This window comes from Meriones unguiculatus, chromosome 3 (assembly GCF_030254825.1).
Source record: "Meriones unguiculatus strain TT.TT164.6M chromosome 3, Bangor_MerUng_6.1, whole genome shotgun sequence".
In the NCBI taxonomy this organism is placed as follows: Eukaryota; Metazoa; Chordata; class Mammalia; order Rodentia; family Muridae; genus Meriones; species Meriones unguiculatus.
Window position 1 is genome coordinate 63,025,103 of NC_083351.1, and position 23,607 is coordinate 63,048,709.

The 23,607-nt window shown below is 38.6% G+C and overlaps 1 protein-coding gene across 1 annotated transcript in view; it reads right to left on the reverse strand.

Annotated features, from left to right (window-relative positions):
* Cntnap2 (contactin associated protein 2) overlaps window positions 1–23,607 on the reverse strand; it is a 2,202,731-nt gene that overhangs the window by 1,089,010 nt on the left and 1,090,114 nt on the right. The window lies entirely within an intron of this gene.

The following is a 23,607-nucleotide window of genomic DNA, read 5'->3' on the forward strand; positions in this document are numbered from 1 at the left end:
AAAACTGGCAATATGGTAACTGACTAGGTTATATTTCAGCAAAAAGAAAGAAAGAAAGAAAATAAGGCCACAATGCCTACCTCCCAAATTTATACTTCAGTTCTTTCTTCACACTTTTTCTAGCGAAACAACATTCTTTTGTTTAGTTTGTGTTCATTTTACTGTAAATAATTAGAAAATTAGCTGCTGACAGAGAGCAGACAATAGTCAAGAGTATTTAAGGTTTCAAGCACTGAGAGACCAAGAGGTTTGATTTGTCCTTGAAAAGGTCATTGCTATGAGAGGGGAGGAGGCTTCGCCTCGGTCTTTTCTGTTTGCCTCGGTCTTTTCTGTTTGCCTCGGTCTTTTCTGTTTGCCTCGGTCTTTTCTGTTTGCCTCGGTCTTTTCTGGATGCGAAAACTGGAATATGTGGGGAGGAGTTTCTTGGAGATTCACAAAAGAAGGAGAAGACCCCGCAATGATAATGTTTAAAACTAGAGTCAGATTGACTCCATGAACTGTGACTGTTTGTTTCAGTCACAGTGCCTAGGTATCTACTCTGTTGTTATTTCTATTAAGAGCATTAACTACTTGCTGACACCATCCACAAAAAAATGCTAATTTAAAGAAAAAAAATCTGAACCTTATTGGAACTTAGTAGATAGTTCCATGGCTATAACTAGCATTGATTTGTAATAATACTAGTACACATAATGATGATGATGATGATGATGATGATGTGTTATACATCTCAGGATTAAACACTTAACTTGGTGATATTGAGTACAATTTTTTTTTCAATGGTTAACAACATAAATTGCTCTTAAGGAGGAGCATGAAATAATTCTCAAATTATTAAATATATAGCATGAATTAGTGCGTTTACTTAACGCATTAAACATACAAACGTGTATATACAGCCAACACACATGAAAACTGCACTGCACCTTGACCTAGAGAGTGAGTAATGTACATATGCAAGCAACAATTGTATCCAGGTTATATGCCTGGATGTTTATGTAGAATTTTAAATCGCACCATCAATGCTTTTCTTGTTTCTCTCTTTTCCATTACAGCCTAAATTCCCGATCAAAAGGTGCAATCATCTTTTAAAAACGTTAGCAGGTTCATGACATTTCCCTTATGATAATTTTCTGTTGCTTCTGGGCTCCGTAACAGCACTGGCCGAAGGTCTTCCGGTGACTGAGGTGTCAAGTGTCCCAACTGGAATGCCTTCTGTGTGTTGTCTGTGTGGTTTCCTTCCCTCACTACAGCCTGGGCAAAGGCCTCTAATACAGAGACCTTTTCCCTCAAACCACTACTGGTGATCAAGCCCACTTTGTGTTCATTTACTTTTTCTCCTACTTGTAAAGGTGCATCTGCTTTTGTACGCATATGAGTGTCCTGCCTACACGTATGCATGTACCCCATGTGTGTGCAGTGTCTGTGGAGGCCAGAAGGGAGCATCATGTCCTCTCGAACCAGGATCACAGGTAGTTGTGAGCCTTCATGTTGGTTCAGGGGACTAAACCCTGTTCCTCCGAAAGAACCAGTGCTCTTAACTACTGCATCACCTCCCCAAACCCTATCTTTTGATAGGAACTTTCTTATGTTAGCATTTTTCTTTACTATATCATTGCTTATTAAAAACTTAGCACTTCAAACGTGTATCATGTATATGTTAGGTGTGAAGGTACAAGGGAATGAATCTCGGGTGGATCTGAGTAGGGCTCTGTTCTTCTAAGTGTCATGGATAGTTATGCTAAAGATGCACTTATGCTAAGATGCAGGCAGTAGAAAGCAGAAAAGGCTTCACTGGTCATGACTTTTATGATGCAGACAGCCATTTCATATGGATGGATGTTAAAAGTAAGAAGTAAGTCCCATAGATGAACTTTTATTCTTGGTAAGAAGCCAGGTTCAATGTTAGGTTGTGTTCTTGGAAGTTTGTTCTGTACCAACATCTGTACCTGACATCCTAGTTACCCAGTTATTCAAAAAAGCATGCTCTCATCTCTCACCGAATGCCAGTTTCAGATCACCATTGTACTTTGCAGGGGCTTCTGATGATGCGAACATGGGAGTGTCTGCTGGAGGAATCCTGTGTGCTAGAAGCAGTGGTCATTGCTCTCAGGAAAAGGCCAAACTATCCACAGTAATAAACACTTTATCAAAGAGCTACTCCTCTGACTTCGGTACTTTCCTGTCCTACCTCTCTCTGCTTGTATGTTCTGCACCAATGTAAAACAATGTGTATGGCCCCACATTTCTGCAGGTCAATATGACTGTTTTGATACTAATATGTTATTTTGTATGACAATTCCTTATTGTAAAAGAGGGGGAGGTTAAGCCACATTCTTTCTTTAAGCAGGAATACTAGCTTTCTCACATTTAATCTCAGTGTTTCAACTTCCTACCCATACAGAACCTCAGAAACTGTCAAATAATTCTTTCATTCTTTTCTTTCTTGCCTTTCAAATATTCATGAAGAGCAATGCAGGAAAAAAAAAAAAACTAACCTCTCTCTGCTGCAAAATTACCATGCAGATGCAGTTTTATTCTCAAAGTAAGTTAGCTGTCAGATAGCACTTGCTTCTTAACATGTCCCTTTGGGATCTCCCACACAAGTGATGCCACAAAGAATGGATTTTCACACTCACATTTTCCTTCCAACACCAAATGCGATGGGATGTGAGTTAACGATAAGAGCATATGGCTCTGATTTTGGATTTGGGTTTTTGTCTTTACAGTTTGCTGAGCCCTCTCCTGAAATGCAGTTTGGGGACACAAGTCTCAAGGACGCCATTATTACAAATATTCAATCACAAATTCAAACACAATTATACAAAGTCATTCAGGCAGAGAAGACACACATTTTTAACTGTTCTACATGGAAGATCAAAAAACTTTTCAGAAAAAATCCCCGTGAAAACAACATCGCAAAACGGAAGCTTAAGTTTGCCAACACCACATATATTGTTCACAAGAAAAGGCCTATTATTCTAATCAGATTAAAAATAAAAGGTTATTTTATTTTTCTCAAGGAACTTAATTAACAGAAAAATTGGACCTGAGATTGCAGGAGCTTTGTTGACAGGGAACCTCTTCACATCTGAGTTTAAGCTGTGGTTTCTACTCATTTTAATTCCAATTACTATTTGGAACATTTACTGGTAATCATCAATAGCTATGCCTCAGTAATCTTTGAAAGGAAGGGGTCCCTGAATATAATGAAATTCATTCTCAGTGCAGCCAGGATGACCAAATTGCTCAAAATAAAATATGCTGGTTCTTTTCTATTTTCTTTGTCCAAATGTTATAAAAAGTAATAGCCTGAGGGTTTTCTCCAGAGAGAAATCCAATGTATGATCTCTGCATATGTGAGTATTTATAGATATACTATTCCGAGTTCTGTGAGCTAACCATGCTGATGAGTACTTTACTTGCATTTGACTCATTTATACTTCATAAAATCTTTAAATATTATTATCTGCACTATTTACCAGAGAGACAATGTTTAATAAAATGTAAGCCTCCAATAGTTGGTAAATGTAAAGCTCTGAACTGAACCTCAGTTATGTTTCCCAAGGACTCTGAATTATTTTGAGATGGTATTTTTTGTCAACTTCACACAAGCTAAAGTCATCTGAGAGGAGAAAACCAGGACTGAGAAAATGTCTTCTTAAGATCAGCTTGTAGGCAATTTTCTTTTGGGCATTTTCTTGATTAATGATTTTTGAGGAAGGGCCCAAACCATTGTGTGTAGAGGGATTTTAATACAGTGACATGGCTACTCTGACTGGAATACTGATATACCCTTAGCACACACCTTTAACACATCTGGCTTGAAAACAAACATGCATTTAGCACACACATTTAGTCCTATACAATGAAGGTAAATTTAGTTTGTAAAAGGAAGCACCCATGTTTGAAAGTGAGGTCTAGTTGAGGGGCAGATAATATGATGAATCAGAGAATGATTTGATAGAATGAGTCAGAAATAAGATGTGTCAAATTCTCACAAGAACAGAGAAGAAAGAGAGGTGACATAAGAGAGCAAGCAGTGAAGACAGAAAGAGAAAGAGGAGGCAGATTTACTAGGACAGTTTACGGAGACAGGCTGAAGAGAGAACAAGCTAGACACAGAAGACAGAATGAGCCAGAGAATGAGAAGAAACCAGCAGTTTAGAATAGACTGCTAGAGTTAGTTAGACGCTAAGAAGAGCAGTTCGCTCTTAACCACTGAAGCATCTCCACAGTCCTAACCTGGAGAATCTTTCAAAAGCATGTACAGAAATACCAATATTTCTTTATAATTTTTCATTCAAATAGAATGGAATATTAATGAATTTTAAGAGTGCTTGGAAGTCAATTAATGAAATTATCTCAGAATATAAGAGTTTACTAAATTAAGGTATAAGAAGACTGCTTAAATAGTAAATGCTTATTTAGTGATGAATCAATTATCATTTAAGCTATGGAAAGTTTTGCAAGTCATCTATAAATGAGAAACTTATTTTCCTCTCTCTCTCTCTCTCTTTTTAAATTTAGTTTTATTTATTTAATCACTTTACAGCCTGATCTCAGCACCCATCCTCCTCTCCTCTTAGTCTCAGCCTCATGCTCCCTCCCCTCATTCCTCCCCCCCCTTTCCTTCTCCTCAGAGAAGGGGAGGCTCCTAATGGGTATCAACCCATGCTGGCACCTCAAGTCACAACAAGATTAAGTGCATCTGCTTCCAACCCATACATGCTCTTTGGTTGGTGGTTCAGTATCTGTGAGCCCCCATGGGCCCAGGTCACTCTGTAGGCTAGGTCTTCTTGTGGTCTTTTTTGACCTCTCTGTCCCCCTCAATCCTTCCTCCCACTCTTCCACCAAACAATTGGAAACTAATTAATAAATAATACTAAATACTAAATCTTCCATTATTTTTTATTTATTTAATTACAGTTTATTCTCTTTGTATCCCACCTGTACCTCCCTCCCTCCTCCACTCCTAATCCTACCCTCCCTCTTCCCCACCTGTATCCCTCTCCCAGTCCACTGAAAAGGGAGGTGCTCCTCCTCTTCTTACCCATTACTGTGAACATGTTGTTCCTTTGCCCATCATCCTACAATGAATGAATCTCTCACCCTTGGGCAGACCCATCCAAGGTTTTGTGTTTGTGTGTGTGTGTGTGTGTGTGTGTGTGTGTTGTGTAATGTGAGCTATGGTATGTATATGGAGGTTAGAGGATGATTTTTTTGGAAGTCTATTATCTTCGTCCACAGTGGATTTCAGGATTGAACACATGTCATCAAGCTTGCACAGCAAGTGTTTTTCCATGCAGAACTATCTCACTGGCTCAGAAAAAGAACTTCCTAAATTATTTGTATATTATTACAAAGGCAATAAATAATAGAGGCATTGATACAGAGTACTTAAAGTTTAAATGGCCATGCTAGTAACACTTATTTATCTTAGACTTGCCTTTCATTTGTGTTTATTATATTCAAGCACACAAATAGTAAGCCCCATAAAAGACAGACACAGAAATGAACCCAGGGTTATCTGATCCTTGCTTTGATCATCAAAAGGCTCAGCATGATAGGCAAGAATATGGACTTTTACATCAGCTGTCTGGATTCAAGTCTAATTTCTGTTCATATCACTGTGCCTTTGTCTGTTAACCTCTTCATAGAGCTGCTGGGAGAAATAAATGCACAGATGGCTTCTGACTTACAGTTGGCCAACTTATGAGTTGTTGGCTTTTTAGTGCTACAAAAGCAATATGAATCTGTTAGAACTGAATTCTAAGTTCTAACCTACCCTAGATCTCATGATATGAGATATTAGTCTATGTCTTGCTGCTTGGCAAAGGTGTAGACCCATGCACTGAGACATTCCCGCTCCCACGAGATGAATGACTGACATGTCACTGTGCTGAGCTGCTAAGCTATGCTGTGCAGTAGGCAGAATCACTTAATGCGCCATCAACTTATATTTTCAATTTGCAGTATGCTCATAAGAATATAGCTCTATCATAAATTTAGAAGTGCCAGCACATATTATCAGTTGGAATAGTACCTGGCTCAGAATTAGCTCTTAATTCATTTTAGTTTTTTTTCTTTTTATCTCTACATTTCAAACTTGGTTGTTGAACTTTTGCTCAAGATTTATCAATCATTACGAAATAAGAAAATACGTTTTACGAACAAATATATTCCTATCGCATGAATTAACTAGTACAAGGTCATTGGCAAGAAGCTAGCTGACTTGAGGGCGGATCTGAGTGTAATTTGGTCAAGAGCTGTCAATGCCAATTCTAAGTTATACTACAAAAAGTCTTCCTCCTTTGTAGCTAATTAGTCTTCTTTCCCCTCCTCAAAATCTGCCCCTTTAAAGATGAATTATTAAAAAGACGAATTATTCGGTGTTAAGTGGTCCTGAATATAGTGAAATACTTCCAAAAGTAAATACAGCTCCAACGGACTGTTCGTTGGGACTGACTTTGAAAGGTATAATGAAAAACATAGCTCACATTTTCCAAAATAATTTTCTTTTCCAAAGTTATATACTATTGCCATTTCAAACATAAACTCACAGCAGCTACAGACACACAAAAGAATGTGCCCATCAGCAGTTGAGTCATGAATGGAAGAAGCTCAGGGACCTCACTTCTCACTGATGAACTATTTGCTGCTGGTAAATTCAGGGAATAGCTCTCAGTTGCATTCTCACTAATGATACCACTAGGTTCCACTGGACATTTTCAACCCAATGATCACATTGATGGCCTTAGTTGAGCTTTATGGGTCACAAACCAAAACCACACATCATGATCCTGGGAAGAGACTGGGGTTATTGATAGGCACATGGAGAAAGTATAACCAGAAGACATTACATATATGCTCAAGACAGTTAAGCAGCAAGATTAATTAATAAACATGCATATCGGGTTCATGTTCGTCTTAGCTTTCCGTTGCTGTCATAAAACACCATGATCATAAACACTTGGGAGTGAAAGGGCATGTTTCAGCTTACAACTCTCAGGTCACACTCCACTGCCGAGAGAAGCCAGGGCAGGAGCTTAAACAGGGCAGGAACCAGGAGGCAGGAGTGATACAGAGGCCATGGAGGAATTTTGCATAATGGATTGCTTCTCATGGCTCACTCAGCCTACTTTCTTGTAAACTCCAGGATCATCAGCCCAGTGGTATCACTGCCCACAGTGACCTGTGCTCAGCCACACACCCCCCGCCCCCCGCCACATGGATCAACAGTTAAGAAAATACACCACAGGCCAATCTGTTGAGGCCATTTTCTTAACTGAGATTCTGTCTTCCAAAATGACTTTAGCTTGTCTCAAGCCTACGTAACACTAGCTATCTGTCTGTCAGTCCGTCTCTCTTCTATCTATCTATCTATCTATCTATCTATCTATCTATCTATCTATCTATCTATCATCACATATGTGTGACCTTTTACTTACTCCTTAAATCAGATTATTATTTGTTACTTTATGCTGTATGTCTCCAGTTGCTTAGTAATTCACAAAACAGAAAGATTAACTCCATATTAAAAAGGAATATAATTACTAAGTGAGGTTTAACTTAAAACCAGTGTTTGTCAAGACATTTCAGCTTCTGCTCTTATTTTATAAGCCATACAATATCTAAACTGTTTAGTAACATTTTTCTAACATCTCCTTAAAATATAATTGTTAGAAAAACTTGTCTCAGATGGAAATACAAAATGTTAATGAAGCACATTATATCTGTGCTGTTGTAGAAATGGTATTATTTTGGAGTAGGACTCTCGAGGTGGCTGGATTGATTGAACAAGGAGAAACAGATGTTACTCTTATTAGAGACAAGAAGAAAATACTGGTTTAATGAATATTGAAAAAATAAAGTATTTAAAATATAGTCTCAAAGTAAGATGTAACATCTGTTGGAAAATTATTTAAATAAAATTACAGTGACAGAAGTTTTCAGGCTTTGGTTTAATATTCAGTCTTGAGAGGAACATTCCCAAGGCTGTGAACATATCTTTGGGCCATTACAGAGTTCTATGAGGAAATGATGATGTATCTCAAAATTTACAAAGTATTCCATAGGACAGGAATTAAAAAAAAAACATATATATTTGTGTATCATGTACTTCCTACTTCTCTACATAAATTCCATAAGGAAACTGATCTAATTTATATGTTTCATAATTCATAAAACATATGGCTATGTTTCATATGCCATATGAAAGAGCCTTGAAAAATCAGCCTATGATAGTCAAATAATGTGCATTTCAAGAAATGAGTGCAGGCACAGATCACTTCTATTTAGTTTTGGTTATTTTGTGAAAATTATATATTGAACTAAGGGCCTTGGGCATCCTGGGGAGGTGCTATTGAATCTCATTTCTAGTCTTGGTTTTATTTTTATTTCTATGCAAGTTGTCTCTAATTTTCACAGGTCAACTTGACCTTATTCTGTAGCCTATCTGACCTTGAACTCATGATTCTTTTGTCTTAGTTTCCACAGAGCTGGCATTACTGGCCTGTGCCACCAGGCCTTACAAGATCTATACGTATTATGCATTTTCAGCTACTGATAGACTTTTAAAATGCTTTCCTGTGAATCATAATGGTAGAAGATTACTTTGGAACATGTGTGTTCCGAAAGGACTGCTTGACTGGCACTTTTAACATTGATGCACCGTAAGAACGTAGCACATGAGTCTTCTCTGTAACGCACACACCTGTTACACCTGTTAGACGTGAGGAATCTTCCACCCCCATCTCACTCTCCCTGCAGGGTCTTCTGTGAAGCTCAGTTTTGGACTCTAACTCATGACATCTTACTTCAGCATCAGAAGGTGACCTGGGATTATTGGTTTGCACAATCCTGCCTAGCTTTAATATGAGATCATTAGGGATAGTCTTTTTTATAGATATCCAGAATATTTTGAGGAAGAAAGAACGTAGGTTAGTGGCTCTTAAGCCTGTCTGCACAATAGACTCACTTGAGGAGTTTTTAGAGCTCTCCACTGACACATCTAAATTACTACTGAAAGAAAATTAAGAGCCGAAGAAGGAGAGGCTAATCACAGTGCCATCACATGCATTTTCATGATAGACAAAATGTGATAGATAAAATTTATGAAGAAATGCAAAGAAACCCCTTAAAATACTTAAGATAATAAGAAAAGAAAAATAGAGGATTTGTTAATTGGTTTCAAAGTTAGTGATGAAGTTCTGCTGATCCAGAGAAATCAGACACACGCTCTCACGTGTGTTCAACTGTCTTTCGACAAAGTCAAGACTGCAATTCAAGAAAAGTAAGGTATAGGTTTTTAGGTTGCTTTATTTTCTTTCAAAAAAATTGTGCTGAATTTACTGTTTGAACCTAGAGAGAATATATATTGATTTCTTCTTTATACAACCATGTACACACACACACACACACACACACACATAAATCTAGATGGATTTTAAACCTAGACACAAAAGCCAAATCTGTAAAGTTTCTCCTAGAGCATCCTTAGGCCTTGGATTGGCAGAGATTGTCCAATAAGGGTCAAATTCAGTTGATAGATTGTGCGGCACCAAAATTCAAAATTCAACGAAAGACAGAAACTGGGAGAACGTATTTGCAGCACATGTCTCTGAAAATAAAATACACTGAAATATATGAAATATACTAAAAATGCCTATAAATCAATGATGTAAAGGCCAAAGCATACACAGACCACACCACAAATGAAGATGAAACATCAACACCCATAGAGACATGAGGCAGCATCAGGCCTCATTTATTATGACAAAAATTAATGTTATGCAATTGGCCACCCATGTTGGTGCTCAAAAATTTAAAGTACTAATTCGAATCTGGGACTTTTTCTCATGCTTTGCAAGTGTGAGTATCAAATTATACAACCATTTGGATATATGTGACAGTTTTAAACAAAAGCAAACATACTGATATGGATCAACAACAGTTTTTCTAAGTATTTACCCATCAGAATCAAAGAGGGTGCTGTCAAAAGCACTAACAGTATTTCCACAGTTTCTTCTCGTAACAGCCCCTGGATGAAAATGCTTTTATATTTGTAAAGTATATTTACAAAAAAAAAAAAAAAGAGGTGCTGTATAATGAAAAGAAGGGGCTAGTGAAACAAGAGCAGAATGGCTAAATTTTTTAATTGTGATGAGTGGATTTGGGAAGGGGAATGGAAGGAGCGAAGGGAGGGAGGGAGCTACAGTGGGGATACAAAGTGAATACACTTCAATTAATTAAATAAATGAATTAATAATTGCGGATTTTTAAAGTAGTTTACCACAGTCCTAGAGAGACGGCTCAGATGAAAAGGCCATGTTGCTCTCAAGGAGGACCTGGGTTCTATTCCCAGCACCTACACAGCAGAACATAACTCTCCATAACTCCAGTTTCAGGGGATCCAATGTCCTCCTCTGACTTCAGCAACACTAGACACTCAGCATGGACACATGCAATACAACTAATGAATGCTCACATGCAAATAAAATAACTAAATAATTTTAAAAGCAGAGGATAAAGTGTTTTAGATTAAATCTGATAACAATGAAAACTAGTCCCTGGTAGTAGATCCAGCAGCACAACCAGTCAGTTGCTCAGCGAGTCAAAGCACTTGTCCCACAATGCAGGCAGGCTGAGTGTAATTCTTGGATCTCACGTAAAGGTGGAAGGAAAGGATCCATTTCCAGGGCTGTTCTTTGATCCCCACACATCTGTCACAGCATGACTGAGTCTTCACTCACACAAATGCATCACATACACATACAAAACACTAATGAATAAAAATTTAAAGAAAAAAAATCAAAACAGTAGCTATGAAGGTAATTTGGATGCAAGTGTGAATCGACATGAAACTTCATGAGGTAATGAAAGTGTTTTGTGCAGGGTTATTTTGCTACATATGTATATTTATCAGAATTAATTTAATGAGACTAAGAGACAGCTTAGTTAGGTACAGTGCTCACTGTGCAAAAAGCCCTGCATTCAATCCTCAGCATGCATGTAAAAGGCAGGAGTTGCCAAGTTAAGCAGGAATGAGAAGCAGATTAGGACTGTGGCATGAATGACAAGTGGATCAGAATGAGAAGAACATGGTAGGCAAGAAATGGAAAGAAAAAAAAAATATGGTCCCAATATAACTCCCTGTAGAGGAGAAAAATAATCTGGGTGATGGTCTACATTAAAACTCTAATGAAACTATGAATCTTGCCCTAAGAAATTGATTTCTTATAATGGCATTGTTTTCTTTTGTTTATCTTTTTTTGAGACAAAGTCTCATTGTAAAGCCATGACTGGATTGGAACTCACTATGTAGACCAAATTGGCCTTGAATTTACAAAGATCCTCCTGCCTTTGATTCCTGAGTACTTGCATTAAAGGTGCATGTCACTACACAAAAGTGTGTTTCACCACATCCAGCTTAATTTTTAGGTATTTCCTGTAGCTTTGTGTTCTTTCTGGTTATAATTGTAGTGCATATAACCAATTATTCATTATTTATTTCACCTGATTTTACAGTTCACCAAGGATATTGTCATTTTGTTGATGAGTTTTTGCTTACTTTTTCTCCCATTCCAAGTTTTCTATTTTAATGTAGCTTAAAAACTACATTTTATTTGCTTTGACTTTAACTTCATCATTATTGCTCATATTCAGTCTGTTTCTATTTTAAGACAAATTCATTGTTATAAAATTATTCAATTTTCGAAAAAGAAGTTGCTATTAGTCTTAGTAACACAACTGATTTATAAACCTCTGTTTGGACTGACTTACACATTTCATCTTTTATCTTTGTTCCACATATGTTTCAGGTAATTTAATATTGTACAATTTCCTCCAAGGCCGCAAAATCACCCGTGTTTATAGGTAACAAGCTCTCTCCAAGTAGCAAGGCCACTTAAATCAATTCCCAAACTCTTTTTAGGACATACTTGTAAATAATATAAAAATATGTATGATGGTTCTGGAACCAAGAACCTTATTACATGATCTTATGATTTAAAGGCTGTTCATCTTTGTAATTTCTATAAAATATTTGTCAAACTTATATAAGATAAACTTGTGTGGATAAGATAAATGAGGTGAAAAATAAGTGGGAAAGCAGAATATAACTCAGATCATTGTGCTATCCAACAGGGATCTTTGATGCAAAGCCCCTGACTCCCTCCCTTTACATAAAAGACTTTCCCTTGCTTCCTATGCCCTAGGGTAACATGCTATTGAAAATCTACAGGTTCCTACCTCTAAGGAGCCACCTGTTAAACAAATAAGAATTAGAATGATTACAGAGTATCTGCAAGGCTGTTCTACAATGACTGTCAGCTCTGTCACAGTAGTGTTGCAGAAACAGAGCAAACAAAGGCAGAATGATACAAACACAAGAATGAAGAGAACACTCATCGCTCAACAGATTAGTTTCCAAATGCATTTATCATATTTTTTCTAAATTGTACAATGAAACAAAGCTTAAAATGAGATCTCTTGTTAGTGTGTGTATGTGTTCTGTGTGCACATCTACACAGTTGTGAGAACAGGCCTTTCTTTGTAGTGGATGTAAACATGTTTTTGTTTTGATCCCATGTGCGGGATGCGGAAAGGCATATGGCATATCCCCCACTGAAAACAGGCCTGTGACAAGATATGTGACAAGTTACATGATGTTTGTCAGCTGGGCATTGCCTCATATGGGGGCATGGTTTTTGTCAGCTGAAAAACACAAAGAGAGATAGCTTTGTACCTCTTGGCTTCTTTGATTCTCATGGTTTAGTAACACTCCTAGAAAAACTAAAAGATCTGAGCCCAGGCCGTCTTGCAGAGACTGATGCACCAAAGGAGGACCATGCATGGAAAGGACCTAGACCCCCTGCTCAGATGTGGCCATTTGGCAACTCAGTCTCCATGTGGATCTCTGAATGAGGGAATCAGGAGCTGCTTCTATCATGAACTCAGTTTACTGCTCCCTGATCACTCACCCCTGGTGATGCAGCCTTGCCAGGCCACAGAGGAAGAGGATCCAGGCAGTCCTGATGAGACTTAACAAGTTATGGGCAGATGGCAGTAGTGGAGAATTCCCCCTTTCAGTGGACTAGGGGAAGGGATGAAGGGAAGAGGGACAGAGGGTGGGACTGGAGGAGTTGAGGGAAATGTCTTCAATTGGGACATATAATGAATAAATTGTGAAGAAAACAATTTAAAAAAAAGACATTCCTAGAGAGAAACACTCCTGATAATACTTCTGGGTTGCTGCTGAAGTTGCTGTTGCATTTGCTGGACTTCTGGTTTACTTCAGAAATTCCATCTTTTATTCTAAATATTTTTTTCAAAATCTCGGTTTTATAATAAACACAGAGAACTGTGAATTTAAGTGGCCTTCATTAGATTAAGGCCATTTAAATCTTTTTATGCAAGATAATTCCAGTGACTGTCTGTTCTTACATTATATAGGTTACCTGCTTACTAAGCTCTCAGAAATACCCAACTTACAAAAGTCACTATGATTAGAGTCCTAGAGTAGAAAAGGCATCTTCAAAAGTTATGTGTAGATGCGATCCTTTATATTTGAATGGAAATCATTATTTCAGAATTACATCATAAAATGCCTAATAAAACCTCTGCACCTCATTTCAGATAATTCTATATTACTCCCCTTTAATAGAACTCTATATTTTTAATGCTTGCTACTGAATGATTTTCATCCGTTACTTAAAGGAACTGCCTAGATGATGCCTTTGTTCTGTCAACATATGCAATAGTTTAATCTTTATTTTCTGCAAACTAGTGATTATTTGTTTGTTTGTTTGTTCGTTTCTACCTCTCTATTACCTGTTCTTCTAGTGATCCTTGGCATCAGGGGCATCTTCCATAACTTTCTGCTCAACATCATTTCTGCTAACTGGGCTATTAATAAGAAGTGTACCATGAAGGGCACATCGCCAGATATTTATGAACCGCCTCTCCTTTGCAGCCTTCCATCCAACAACAATCATTTTTGACTGTCAGCTGCCTTTGGATAGTTTTTCTTTCAAGTAGTAAAAAAAAAAAAAAAAAAAAAAAAAAAAAGAAAAAATACAAAAGGGAAAAATATCCTAGCAGTGAGCACATTAAAATAATATTTATTAGGCATGAAATTCCATGTATGTTTGAGTTATAAATTTATACTTTAAACCAGGACACAATAGGTATAAGAAATGAAAGCTACTTAAAAGAATATTTTCTCACATTATTTAAAAATGTTGATTATTGGTTCATGACTTATATGTGCCTGTATCAAGCTTTTGTGTGTATCCCTGCAGGTGTTCTATTTACTGTTGGATACAAGCAGCAGGAAAGCAGGGAACTAAGCTACAACAGAGCAGGTTTAGAAGTGAGCATGTGGAGGAACACACAATAACACATCATTTTACTTCTTTGTCCAAGATAGTCTCATCAACATAATGCTGAAGGATTGAGATAGGCCAAATTATGACATTCCCTTCAGTGCTAACCACTTAAAATAAGAACAATAGCCCTCACACATTGTGCGTGGACATAGAAAAACCAAAGACTGAAAGACAATTTTGAAGAAAAAAAAAAAGCAAAGCTAAAATGTAGAGAATACAATTGAAGCTGCATATTGGGATAGAGATCTGTAGTTAGCTTTCTGGTTAACTCTAAACATTGAACACAATGGTCATAGAATACCCAAGCAGATTAAAAAAAAAAAAAAAGAAAGTTCACTGCAGATGACAAGGAGAAGATTCTATGCCGAAAACACAGAAAAGTTCATTGAAATGATCTCTCAGTAGAGAAGAAGTAGCAACCACTGGTCATTCCTCAGAGGTGTGAGAACATTTAAATGGCAGAGCAACTTTAGAGATAGAACATGCCCCATCAAGAGAACTGTGTTCTTCACTGACAGGGAATTCTCAACCACTTCTGTAATTTAACCTGTACATTGGAGTCCCAAAAGTACTTGCAATTTTAAGATATAAATAAAGGGTTTTTTTTTTTTTGACAAGATTTTTTTCTCATAATTGTATCACACAGCAATAGTCCTCAGAGGCCATCAGCTCAGGAAATCTGAAGTAGGCTAAATTTCTTACAGTGATAAATTTCTGTGATACAGATAGTTCACATTGGTTTCTCATTCCCAGGGATAGTCTTAACTAACATGATACTAGAGCCACAAAAAAATTTACCTATTGCATAGCATAATGACATTTTTAGCGATCATTTATTCATCATTGCTTACCTAATGGGTTACCAAATTAGCCAGTGTCTACTGAAAACTCAGTGTTTCAATTTAGAACTACCCTCATCTTTTGGTAACATTTTATTTTCTGACTCAAGTGTTGTTACATAGGTGTGGGCAATTTTGTTTAATTCATTTTGAGCTGTGTAATCTTGGTATGAAATTTTTACATGCATGTTGTCTTTCAATAAATATAAAAGAAGCTACACAAGAGTATATTTAATATGAAGCTTAACAAATACATTTAAAACATTGAACGGCACAGCCATTGTTATTGCTAAAGAGTAGTGGGGTAGACGTTCAGATATGTCATCAAGAAATTATAAAGTTTTGTCCTGCTTAGATCATTGTCAACTTGACACAGTTAGAGGTATCTGGGAAGAGGATCCTGAATTGAGAAAATGGCTCCATTAGGTTGCTTTAGGAAAGTCTGTAGGGCATTTTCTTGATTGATGTGGGAGGGCCCAGCCCACTGCTGGTGGTGCCATGCCTAGTCCTGGGTTCTATTAGAAAGCAAACCGAGCAAGCCTGAGAGAACAAGCCAGTAAGCAGTATTCCTTCATGGCCTCTGCTTCCTGCCTTTAGGGTACTGCCTTGACTTCCTGCTGTGAATTCCCTCAGTGATGGACTGTGACACAAGAGCTGTAAGATAAAATACTGCCTCCCCTCAGTTGTTTATGGACTTAGCTTTATCACAACAATAGATTTTTTTTTAAAGATGAAGTATAGAGAAAAGGATGATACTGTTAGTAGAGGGCCAGCTAGATGGCTCAATGGATGTTTACTGTGCAGACTTGATGACCACTGACCAATGCCTAGACCCCTTGGTGGAAGGAGAGAAAGAGAACTTAACTCCCGAAAGTCGTCCTCTCACCTCTATATGTATGCTCCCCCCAAAAAAAAAAAAAAAAACAACAGATAAAATTAAATTTAAAATTTATTATTGAAAAACTAGCAGGAAGAGAAAGGTTTCATCAAAGTTCTGAAAGGGGTTGAAGACAATTCCATAGGCTTAAAAACGTTGTGATTCAGCTGAGTGTGGTGGTGCACATCTGGAATCCCAGAACTCAGGGAGCAGAGGCAGGTGGAGCTCTGAGGCTAGCCTGATCTACAGAGTGACTTCCAGTGCAGCCAGAGCTAACTCAATAGTGAGACCATGTCTCATAAAATGAAAAACTAAATAAATAAAAAGACTCTTTTTCTTCAACATTAAGCGTAAGTTTATGTCTAAACTTAAGACTTTTTTTTCTGATTAACTTATCAACCATGATTAAGTGTCCTTCATGCCTCAAGACACATGATTGTAAAGGGTTTTAAATCAGAAGGAACAAAGCACTTCAATATAGAATTACTCAGGTTTTTTGTTTTGTTTTTTCTCTTTAACCATCTAGTCAATTCCATCTTCATTGACACTTTCTCTCTGGGACAATTTCATATTTATTTATTCTCTATTTTTTTCTCCTTTTCTTCTTCCTCTCTCTGCCTGTGCTAGAGATTCAGTTCAGAACTATATGCATACCAAATAAGTGCTCCAACAGTGAAATATAGCACAGTGCTTCTCTTTAGCCTAAAGCAGAACATCTCTGGGCCTCTTGTTGTGGAGGTTCCTTTAGCCTCAGGTTTAGCCTTTGTTAACCCTAAGTATTATAGCTCAGTTACCTTGAATGTTGCTAATCAATTTTCTGCTCTCAAATGTTTTGAAGATAGTGCTTTCTTCAGAAACTGTGGCTCACGGTGACTCTTAGGAAAAATCACATATTATGTGGCTGTGGCCATACGTCTGAAAAAGCATTGAATGCTTGAGAAAGGGCATTCCTGTTCCAAGTCCCTATATCCCATCTGCATTACTGAGAACACATCTTAAAAACTTCCATATGTGTGACTCCAGGTAAAGAGGTGTATAAAATATACATGCTAATCAAGCATTTAATAATAATAATAAGTCACAGAGATACATATTTTAAAAATTATGTTCTTTATATATACTTTTATTATTCAAGATTGAAGCAAATTTACATATTAATGAGATGGATTTGCCTATTTATTTTTGCATAAAGAGTTAAACCTCAGATGAATAGTTTATACCACAGGTATAGAACAAAAAACTTGAACATTTTTCAGAGTTTTGTCAGACTTGGTCAGTAATTTCTTTTCATAGTCATCTATGTTGAGAATGCCAATTTACATAAATATAAAATGCCAGATAATTAAGAGTCATTTCAGCAATTGTTAGAAATTCTGTCCTAACCTCAAGCCCAAATTCATTTAAAGATGTTTTAGGAAACTCAGTCAGCAACTCAAAGAGCAAATGCAACAAATCAAATATTATTCTAATACAATACAACCCAAAGACATACTAATTTGACACTTACAGGCCACAGGAGAATGGCAGGAAACATTAAGTCTTTGCTTTCTGTAAATAGGCCACACTGTTCTGTAGGAGCTGAAAACTTAGTATGTGCAGCACATCACTGAAATTCACAATCTACAAGGACCTCAAGCTGGTGCTGAGTCTTTTCAGGCAGCAGCTTCTGTTGCTACCTGGCATGGCTGCATGTACATTGCCCACAGTGTGTTGTGGGTTCAGGAACTGAGGTGGCAGTGAGGTCATGTGAGGCGGTGTGGGAGCAAATATTTCAGGTTCCTGACATGTTTGATTTTGAATTAATTTTGATATTACATGTCTAGAAATCTTTGACAAAGCAAAAATTTTCATGACCCTAAAGTTTAGTGATGTAATCTCTTTTTAGGTCAAGACTCATGGCTGAAGAAACTAGGGCAAAGTACGGTCTCAAGGAATACCAGTCAGAACCAGAACACTGTTTTGTGTAGCTCAGGCTTCCGCAGTGTGTCAAGAACTTATACTCACTGACGCATTTCCCCAGGGGAACCCCACAGTCTCCTCAAAAATAGAAGAAGCACAGAACTCAGAGAGAGGTGGACTGCAGTGGGATGGTTAAACAGTTTTTAGTCTGAGGCAGAGCCTGACTTTGAGCTATTTTCTTTTATGAGACTGAGGTCTTGCCTATCTTCCAGAGTTAATGGGCAGCATTTAAGCCATAGGAGGGGGTTGGTGGCCTCCCCTAGCCAGTTCCATACATGTCAGAACCAAAGGAAGAGATCTGAATCAATTCAGTGAAAGCCCATTCACCAAAAGAGAATTAACCAAAGATATTTGGACACAGAAAAAAATCAATTGACAAATGACCAATTTAACAGATTTATCACCAATCTATCAGGTAATTCTGCAGGCCAATATTCTTTTAAAATATATTCTATGAATATGAATGTATTCTTATGAATATATTCATGAATATACTTCTCTTAAATGTATTCAATAAATGTGAATATATTACTAGTATTTTAAGATTGTTCAATGTATCAAAAGCCAAAGGTCACAGATTTAGCCTTTTAGTGAATATATTCATGAAAACATATTCATGAAGAATGTGCTTCTCAATTAAATTGTCCTGAGAACAGGGTGAGTGGAGAAAATCAGCAAATCCCTCTACCCATTCATTCAACTGATGGCAGGCAAAACACTGCTGTTGCGATGACTTGGAAACAAACTTATTTACTTCTTAGAGTCCAACTCCTTAGCACATCTACTCTCTTTAAAGATTCTAGCTGGCTGTGGTGGCTCACACTTTTAATCCTAGCACTTCGGAGGCAGAGGCAGGTGGATCTCTGTGAGCTGGAGGCCACCCTGGTCTACAGAGCAAGTCCAGGACAGCCAGGGCTTCATACACAGAGAAACCCTGTTTCAGAAAAACAACAACAAAAAAGATTCTAGCAAAGGAACTCTATATTTAGTGATTTTTTTTCCTGCTCAAAGGCAGATGTGCCCAAGAAATGTGGACAGAATGATGTCAAATCCTTATGATTTTGTAGAAAATATAATATGGACACTTTCTCATATTGGTATTCATCAGTTTTTATTTACTTGAATCTTGAATGTCACACAAGAACATTCCAAATCCAGTTTGGTATTCATCCTATGGGTTTATTCAGAAAATGAACAAATGAGGAGACCAAGAGTAATGAGGATGTAGCTCAACAGGAGAGAATTTGACTAATGCAGCATTGTAAAGGTCCAGGGTTTCACTTCAGAACTATAAAAGGAGGGAAAGTGTGAGTTCTCCTGGCTGAGGTTTATAATTCTATCATGGTGTAGCCTGAGACAGAGAATCACAAGTTCAAGGTTAGCCTGGACTATAGAGTCAATTCAAGGCTGGTGTGCATAACTAATTAAAACCCTGTATCAGTTACCTCACTCAGGATGACATTTTCTAGTTCCATCCATTTGCCCACAAATTTCATGATTTCCTTGTTTTTTTTATTAATTACACTTTATTCACTTTGTATCCCCCCAAAAGCCTCTCTCTCCTGCCCCCATCCTACCCTCCCTCCCCCTTCTTCACTCATGCCCCTCCCCAAGGCCACTGATAGGGCAGGTCCTCCTCTCTTTCCTTCTGATCTTAGTCTATCAGATCTCATCAGAAGTGGCTACATTGTCATCTTCTGTGGCCTGGTAAGGCTGCTCCCCCTTCTCATGGGGAGGTGATCAAAGAGCAGGCCAATCAGATTATGTCAGAGGCAGTCCCTCTTCCCATTACTATGTAACCCACTTGGACACTAGGAGAGCAACAGAACCAGAAAATTTGAACACAGGGGTCTTCCCAGAAACTCATACTCCAACTAAGTACCATGCATGGAGATAACCTAGAACCCCTGCACAGATGTAGCCCATGGCAGTTTAGTGTCCAAGTGGATTTCTTTGTTTTTAATGGCTCAATAGTATTAGATTATGTAAATGTAGCATATTTTCTTTATCTATTCTGTTGAGGGACACCTGGGTTGTTTTCAGTTTCTGGCTATTATGAGTAAAGCTGCTATAAACATAGTTGAACAAATGTCTTTGTTGTGTGCTGGGGCATCTTTTGGGTATATGCCCAGGAGTGGTACAGCTGGGTCTTGAGGTAGTGCTATTCCCAATTTTCTGAGAAAGCACTAAGTTGATTTCCAAAGTGGTTGTACAAGTTTGTATTCCCACCATCAATTGTGGAGTCCTGAGTGAGATAGCCCAGACTCAGAAACATACATGGTATGTGCTCACTTATAAGTAGATATTAGCCATATATATTACAGGATGAACATACTACAATTCACAGACCCAAAGAAGCTAATTAACAAGGAGGTCCCAAGGCAGGATGCTTGATTTTATCTCAGAAGGGGGAATAGAATAGACAACAGCAGTAGATGAAGAGAGGGAGCAGGGTAAGAGAGAGAGAGTGCTGAGGGAAATAAAGGAGGGATCAGGCATTAGAGAGTGTGGGCTGGAGGGCAGAGGGCTTGCAGAGAAAAGAGACACTGTGGGAGCATCTCTAAGGCAAGCTGGAGACTAAGACAGGGGAGGCTCCTAGAATGATATAGTGGTGACTCTAGCTAAGACTCCTAGTACTGGGGGTCATGGAGACTGAGGGGGCCACCCTCTAACCAGTCAGGACTAATGGTGGGCGGAGGGGAACACCAACCCACCTCCAACAACTTTGACTTAGAATTCACCCTGCCTACAAAAAAAGTGCAGGGATAAAGACAGAGAAGAGATTGAGGGTGTCCAACCAATGCCTGACCCAACTCTAGACCCACCCCATGGGAGAGAGCCAACCCTGACATTATTAAGGATATTTTGCTATGCTTGAGGGTGGGAGCTTAGCATAGCTGTCCTCTGAGAGGCTTGACCCAACAGCGGATTGAAACAGATACTGAGACTCACAGCCAAACATTGGGAAGAAGGCAGAGGGCCTCGGGGAAGAATAGGGTCAAGGATAGAAGGACCCAGAGAGGACAGGAGCTCCACAAGAAGACCAGCAGAGTCAACTAACCTGAGCCTGGGGAAGGGTGGGAGGACTTGCAGAGATGGAAGCACCAACCAAGGGCCATGCCTGGATTAGACCTAGACCCCCTACACATATGTTGCCGGTGGGCAGTTTGACCTTCATGTGGGTTCCCTAGTAAGGGGATCAGGGGCTGCATCTGATATGGACTCTGTTGCCTACTTTTAAATCACTTCCCCCTGGTGGAGCTTCCTTGTCAGGCCAAGTGGAAGAGGATGCACTCAATCCTGATGTCATTTGATGTGCTGTGGTGGGTTGGTAGTGGTGGGGAGAGGGCTTCCCCTTTCTAAGGTGTAGGAGAGGTAGAAAGACAGGGGTGAGTGAAACTAGGAAAAAGGAGGGAGGAGGCTACAATTGGGATGTAAACTGAAAAAGAAGACTATATCAGAATATTTTAATTATTTTTATTTTTATTAATTACAGTTTATTCATTTTGTATCCCCCCTGTACCTCCCTCCCTTCTCCCCTCCCAATCCCACCTCCCCTCTTTCCCACCCATGTCCCTCTCTCAGTCCACTGAAAAGGAGGTTCTCCTCCCCTTTCCTCTGACCTAGTCTATCAGGTCTCCTCAGGAGTGGCTGCATTGTCTTCTTCTATGGCCTGGTAAGGCTGCTCCCCCAACCCCCAGGGCGAGGTTATCAAAGAGCAGGCCAATCAGTTCATGTCAGAGACAGTCCCTGTCCTCATTACTATGGAGGCCACTTGGACACTGAACTGCCATAGGCTACCTCTGCTCAGGGGTTCCAGGTCATCTCCATGAGTGGTCCTTGGCTGGAGCATCAGTTTAAGAAAAGACCCCTGTGCCCACACTTTTTGGATCTGTTGCTGTCCTTGTGGTTCTCCTGTCCTCTCCAGGTCTTACTATCTCCCACTTCTTTCATAAGATTCTCTGTACTCTGCCCAAAGTTTGGCTGTAAGTCTGAGCATCTGCTTTGATAGTCTGCAAGGCAGAGTGTTTCAGAGGCCCTCTATGGTAGACTCCTGTCCTGTTCCCTGTTTTCTCCCTCCTCTGATGTCCATCTTCTTTGCCTTTCTGAATGGGAATTGAGCATCTTAGCTAGAGTCCTCCTTCTTGACTAGTTTCCTTAGGCGTACAGATTTTAGTAAGTTTATCCTATATTATATGTCTACATGAGTGAGTTTATACCATGTGTGTCTTTCTGCTTATGGGATAGCTCACTCAAGATGATCTTTTCCAGCTCCCACCATTTGCCTGCAGATTTCATGATTTCCTTGCTTTTTTATCACCAAGTAATGTTCCATTGTGTAGATGTACCACAATTTTGTATCCATTCCTCAACTGAGGGTCATTTGGGTTGTTTCCAGCTTCTGGCTATTATGAATAAAGCTGCTACAAACATGGTTGAGCAGATATTTTTGTTGTATCCTTGAGCCTCTTTTGGATATATGCCTAGGAGTGGTATAGCTGGATCTTGTGGAAGAGCTATTCCTAATTGTCTGAGAAAGCGCCAGATTGACTTCTATAGTGGTTGTATAAGTTTACATTCCCACCAGCAGTGGAGGAGGGTTCCCCTTTCTCCACATCCTCTCCAGCATGTGTTGTCACTTGAATCGCAAAGTAAAAAGTATATAACTTGGTGGAAGGGCATTTGCATTCTTTGTGTAAGACTCAAAATTGAGAGGGGGAGAGAGAGAGAGGGAGGGAGAAAGGAGAGAGAGAGAAGGAGGGAGGGAGATGGAGAGGAAAAGTGAGAAGAAAGAAGAAAGCACAGGAAGGGAGAGGAGGAGGGAGAGAGAGGCAAGAAGAACAGAGTAAATGAGAGGGGAGAGAAGGGGAGAGGAAGGGTGAAGAGGGGAGAGGAAGGGAGAGGAAGGGTGAGGAGTGGAGAGGAGGAGAGGGGGAAGAGGAGGAGAGGAGGGGGAGAGAATATTTGTGTTTGTTAAAGGACATGCCAATTTCCAGTCATATCTCACAAATCTGGTAATAAGATTCAGGTTACAAGACTCAAGAAACAGATATTTGTCCTTTGTTTCCTGCAGATACTGCAAATTGGAAAACTCAGAGTGATGGTAGCTGGGTTTAACAGTTGTAAACTGTTATATACATGATAAGCATGAAAATGCTATCATGTATATCATATATATGATGTACACATATACATCACATAAAACATTGTATTTAAATTTCTCAAGAGTCTTATTTTCTTAAATTACAGTAGAAATATAATACATCAAAGTGACTCTATATTAAAACATACAAACAAGGTTAATGTGAATGTAATAGTTATTATCGCTAATTACGGTTTTTACTAAGCCATGATTAGCTTCATTAAGTAATAAATTAGTCTCTTTTTCTTAGCTTCATGAAGTGGAGTGCAATGAGATTGCTTGATGTAAACTTTGTGTGGCTTGAAAAAGACCAATTGTTTTTCTCCCAAAGGGCAACACAAATAATAAAAATGTAGATCCTAGCTGAACAGTGTTATTCTCCGAGAAAGTCATCAAAAC